The sequence below is a fragment of the Adiantum capillus-veneris genome, chromosome 1, assembly GCF_014529385.1.
Source record: "Adiantum capillus-veneris isolate H3 chromosome 1, ASM1452938v2, whole genome shotgun sequence".
In the NCBI taxonomy this organism is placed as follows: Eukaryota; Viridiplantae; Streptophyta; class Polypodiopsida; order Polypodiales; family Pteridaceae; genus Adiantum; species Adiantum capillus-veneris.
In genome coordinates, this window is record NC_140931.1 from 159,896,547 (window position 1) to 159,902,146 (window position 5,600).

The 5,600-nt window shown below is 44.8% G+C and overlaps 1 pseudogene; it reads left to right on the forward strand.

The window, feature by feature from the left end:
* The first annotated feature begins 3,645 nt into the window (after positions 1 to 3,645).
* On the forward strand, positions 3,646 to 4,775 carry LOC147465903 (F-box/kelch-repeat protein At3g27150-like; annotated as a pseudogene).
* The last annotated feature ends 825 nt before the right edge of the window (positions 4,776 to 5,600 follow it).

The window sequence follows — 5,600 nt, forward strand, 5'->3', positions numbered from 1 at the left end:
GTCTGTCTCTGGCCACTCTTTGCGAGAGAGAGAGAGAGAGAGAGAGAGAGAGAGAGAGAGAGAGAGAGAGAGAGAGAGAGAGAGAGAGAGAGAGAGAGAGAGAGAGAGAGAGAGAGAGAGAGAGAGAGAGAGAGAGAGAGAGAGAGAGAGAGAGAGAGCGATCTCTACTCTGAGAGAGTTGGAGGGATAGGGGTAGACAATAGGTCACACGAGAGAAAGGTGGATATCCTGTATGAATGGAGAGAGAGAGAGAGAGAGAGAGAGAGAGAGAGAGAGAGAGAGAGAGAGAGAGAGAGAGAGAGTAGACTATGTCACTGTTTGCTCCATCGTACATAGCCTACTCTCTCTCTCTCTCTCTCTCTCTCTCTCTCTCTCTCTCTCTCGCAAAGAGTGGCCAGAGACACACTTGCACACTCTCTCTCTCTCTCTCTCTCTCTCTCTCTCTCTCTCTCTCTCTCTCTCTCTCTCTCTCTCTCTCTCTCTCTCTCTCTCTCTCTCTCTCTCTCTCTCTCTCTCTCTGCGGGGCAACAGCCTCTGTCAAGCTGGACTGACCCGACCTTGGCCTCTCAACGACGAGGACTAATGACCTCCAGCAACCTAGTGGCATAAGTGCCTGGATCGGCGGACAGTTGCGTCATCAAAAGAACGTATTGTGCAAGTAAAAGATTGACGACGTCGGATTGAAAGTTTTAGAGTATTGGAAACTAATATCCTCTATTTTGATAAGGTGTTAGCAGCAGCAAGCCGGGCCTTCCAAATCCTGGCTATATTTCGCAGATCATCAAGCTGGAGGGTACTTCGGAAGCTTGCGGACGTGATGAGCACTCTCAAAGAAAACCTTCCCAAAAGAAAAAGACCTTAAGAGGTAGCGGCATGTGGATTCGTGCAGGCACAGAACCGCCTCTGGGCGCAATGCAATGGAGTTTAAATGGCGGAGTCTTGTGGGTAGCTTTAGGGGTGTTTTGGATGGGTGAAGAGTCAAAGGACCAGGAGATCATGCGTAGCAAGGGCGAGAGGTTGAACCAGCGCTAGGAGGCGAAGCCAAAAGGGTGAAAGCAAGAGGCGGTGGGTTGGAGGGAGCGTGATCAAGTGTATGTCGGAGGCAAGCCTGCAGATCTGGACAGAGAGTGGAGGTCGTGGTTGAAGAGGTTTCGCAGGTCAGAGAGACGATGTACACCAGTTCAGTTTAGGAAGATGGACGTGCGCAACCAGGCATGAGATGGGCTCAAGTAGAGGCGAAACAGGAGACGGGCTTACATTCGGAGAGGAGAAGAAAGGTTCAAGAAAAATAAAACCTTATCTTAAGCGTTACAGCCAATGCACTCAAAGAAGGCTAAGCTAATGAATATAGTGCCTTCCGCTATGGGGACCGTGACCTCGAGATGCCCATTATCATGTGCAGTTAGGAAGCACGATACATAACAAGGCGGGTTAGTCAACAAGGAGGCAAGAAGACATAATTGCCGACCGAAGCGGCTTGAGAGAGAGAGAGAGAGAGAGAGAGAGAGAGAGAGAGAGAGAGAGAGAGAGAGAGAGAGAGAGAGAGATCAAAGGACATAGAACATAGAGTTACCTCTACGTGTTTTGTGTATGGTAGGGAGGACATATATTCACAACACTACATGTTTCAATTGCACAAGCACTACTCCAGCTTGACAACACTACAAGGTCCGTTATCTGCGTCCAATTTCCCATGTGCATGCGTTTGCTTGGCACAACACATGAACGCTTCAGGACAGAGCACGACTTCTGTTTCTTATAATTTTTTGGAGAGACCATAGTGCTAGCTCTCCACCATACTTTTGTATGGCACCTCTGTATGACGTGCACTGTATACTTTGCACTTTTAGTTTGTGACGTTTCATTGGAAGACGATATGTTTAACTATTTACATTGCCTTTTTGTAGCTTGACTCAAATATCGGACTGTAGGTTGGACAATCAAAAAGCAAAAGTATAACATTGCAAGTCATTAAAGCACCTCATTTATTGTTGCAATTCATTCATGCTTTATCTATTTGCTTATTTTAGAATTTTGCGCATTACTTCCTTTGCTTCGGTTTATTTGGATCTAGTTTTCAGAACTATACACTTGGTGTAGGTCAGCATCTGCAATGATGTTAGTTACACACACAACTCTTTGCATATGGTTGCTAACCAATGCATGTGATGTATTACAGTAGTGAATGCACACGCAACTCTTTGCATACGGTTGCTAACCAATGCATGTGATGTATTATAGTAGGGAATACACAAGTAGTGAATGCACGTGGTGTATTGCAGTCGTGAATTGACCTTGTGCATCTTTACTTTAGCTTTAAATAATTGATACCATAATACGTGTCTCAAGACCTATAAAATTATGAAGTTCTCAAGAGCTGTAAAATTATAGTCCAAGCATCAATTTCTAGGAATCAAACTCCAACCAACTGTAAACTAGCTTATCGTCCATATGCTAGGTCATGTTTGAAATTACTCCATTGTATAAAGATTGGAACATGCAATGTGACATCTTTGCTCACAATCTAGAAATATGTCCCTCCTGCACAATGGCATACCTCACATATATAACGATGAACGAGGTCGACAAACAAATGAAATAGACACTCCTGCTACTCTCACTTTTGTATTATCGTTGGGTGCTTTTCCATCGGAGCGGAAACAACAAGACTTAACAGCATTGCATCTACAATCCATTACTAGTTCAAGATACTAGCCACGAATCAACAGTATCCCCTCTTTATTCACGAGACCGATGAGTGATATTTGGACATAAAAGAGGCAAATATTATAATTATAGACGAGCTACCCATGTTAACCGGCCCAACAACTTTTGACCTTATCGTAAGACAAAATATCAACGTAACAAGCAGTACATTGGCAAATCCCTTCAACAACAAATGTGTTCTCTTGCTCGGTGATCTTGCCCAACTACCCCCAGTTTGTAGTCACGCACAACAAGACCTTTGTAACACATGCCATATCACAAGCTCGGTCAACTGGCTACTTGTGCAACTTTATACAAGATGTCATGCATATGTCGTGTTATATTGTATAGATGTTATATAGCAAGGCCCACCAAGCAAGACTAGTTTCCTTTCCCGCGCTAAGTGTGGGTGCATGCGTCTTAATGGAAGTTGTATGTATAGGCTATGTGTGTACGCACGCTGGGAATCCCTCTTCTCTGTTTTATAGCTATGGCGCCCAAAGCGCATACGAGCAAGGAGGCTTCGGAAAGTGAAACGCCTCGCACAACCTGTCGGAGTAGCGTTTCATCAGCCTCCTCATCCCTGCTAGTAGTAGGCAGCATCTTTCTGCACCTCCCCGATGATCTAGCCCTCTGCATTTTGGCTAGATTACCGCGCTCTCTACACACTCACCGCAGACTTGTCTCTCATTCATGGAAGGATGCGATGGAACCTGCAAGCATGACTTCTATCAGAAAAGCTCTTAACATCTCTGAGGCATGGCCAGTTTTTATAGGCGACGGGGATTTTCTTTTAAAAGACAGGAAGGTTCTGTTCACCATAACCGACCCTATTCGGCATGACGGTCGCAAAATACCTATTTCAACGACGCCTGCATCATTATTTCCAGTTCTCTTTCATGGGTGCAGTAGGGAGCTAAGTCTTGATTGCGGCGCTGAAGATTGGGACCTTTTCTTTCATCCAAGGTCGATAGCCGGCTTCATCGCATGCAAGGTGTGTATAGCTTTGATGGCTTGAGCATGAATTGGGAGGAGTCATTGTACTCTTCCCTCCCCACCACATTAGCCCCTTGCTTGCATCAGACAAGCTCCATTGTCGTAGACATGGATGGGGCTATCTGTATGTGGCAGGCGGATATGGCATGCACGGAAAGGAGAGAACTCAAGGAGTAGAAAGGCTGGACTTGAAGACAAAAATGTGGGAGGCATTGCCAGACCCGCATGTAAAGCGCACGATAGCCGTTGGGCTTGTGCTGGGAGGGCTCTGGTATTTAATTGGTGGCTAGATGCGGAGAAGTCTGGAGAGATATGGGATCCAGCAACACGAAAATGGAGCTTGGTGCCGGAGCTATGGCCCAATGAGGTCTTTGATGACAGAGCTAAACAATTGTAGTTGCATTGGGAAATCGGCTGTATGCATTGCGACAAGTGGGCTCATCTACTATGAAACTATATCTAATAAGGCTTGGATGTCCTTGGGGTTTGTTCAGTTGAAAAATCTATGATGATCCATTGGAAAGCTCCGATGATGAATACGGGAAGAGCTGTGGGTGATTCATTGGTCGGCAAGTCTTTGTGTGGCAACAAAGCCAACTCATTCTCAACCTCTGCATTGGAGGGATCTCCCACGCAATTTCGAGAAGGGCTTTCCGATAGCTCCTGGCAGTATGGTTGTGTGACTTAGGTTGTATGCTCCTTTAAAAAGGCAGTGTTTCATTGATGGAGCTGTGCAGGGTATCATAGTAAGCAAGGTGGGTTAAGGAAATTGTGGGTTTTGAAGGCAGTCGGTTCTTCCCAAGAATTGACAACTCTTTTGAGCTTTGAAATAGACTTTTTAGGTAGTTTTGAAGATATAAATGCATTCTTTTCTTTATGTAATTAACAAGTGCTTGGGAGAAGGCAAATTTCCTTAATCGAAACATGCTTAAAATGACCACCTCAAAATTAAACAGCTCAAATTTAGACAAGATGGGACTACAACCATCTCACATTCTAGAAAATTTAGGGATAATTTTTGTATTCATGTATAGCTGTCCCTCTCAAAACTTCAACTAATTTGTTCATTTTGAGTGAAACTGAAATACAGCACATTCCACAAAGTCCTTTTTTCGAGCCTTGGTTCAATGAACTCAAAATTTCAAAGCGTATTTATTAGCAAATTGCAAGCCAAGGCGAAGATGTTGATTATTCCATTATGGAAGAGAAGTAGGCTTGCTTGAGTTTACATCAATCAATGTTGAGAATAGATGGTTGCTACGGAAGTATGCTTGTGCAAGTAAAAGCCTTCAAAAGTCTAAAACTTGGTCAGAAGTCCTTTCTTTTTTTTTTGGGGGGGGGGGGGGGGGGGGGGGGGGGGGGGGTTTGCGGTGGACACGCCTCTTAAATTTTTTCTCAAAGCTTTGGTGAGACCCTTTTGATTCTAATCTAAGGCTGGATACACACAGCCAATGCGGGTGCCCGTCACTTTTGATGATGGGCAGGCATGCATTACACACTGGATACATTATTTTATCATAAAGCAAAATCATTTTTAGCAGCTCATTGGTTCGTCGCTTGGTTTTGGCTTACCTGGCAAAAGCTCAACCCCCGCCCGAGCTTGGGCAGGGGGTATCGCCTGTCCGAGACCTTGTCCTCTGCCCTTTCTGCCCTGCGTATCAGCAAACGCCACCTAGCCTCCACGTCTGTGTGCCCAAGCTTGGGCACGCGGTCTATAACCAGCCTAAGTTTATCATTTTGGCGAGCAAGTGATAACTTCAATGTTAGCTTGTCAATTTGGAAAGCATTCGATTCTCATGTACAATGTGCTATTTTGGCATGTAAAACAATTTCCACTCTCTTCTATAAAGAGCAATCTACATAGATTCATTTGACTCGTCGCTCCTTTCCCAAAGAAA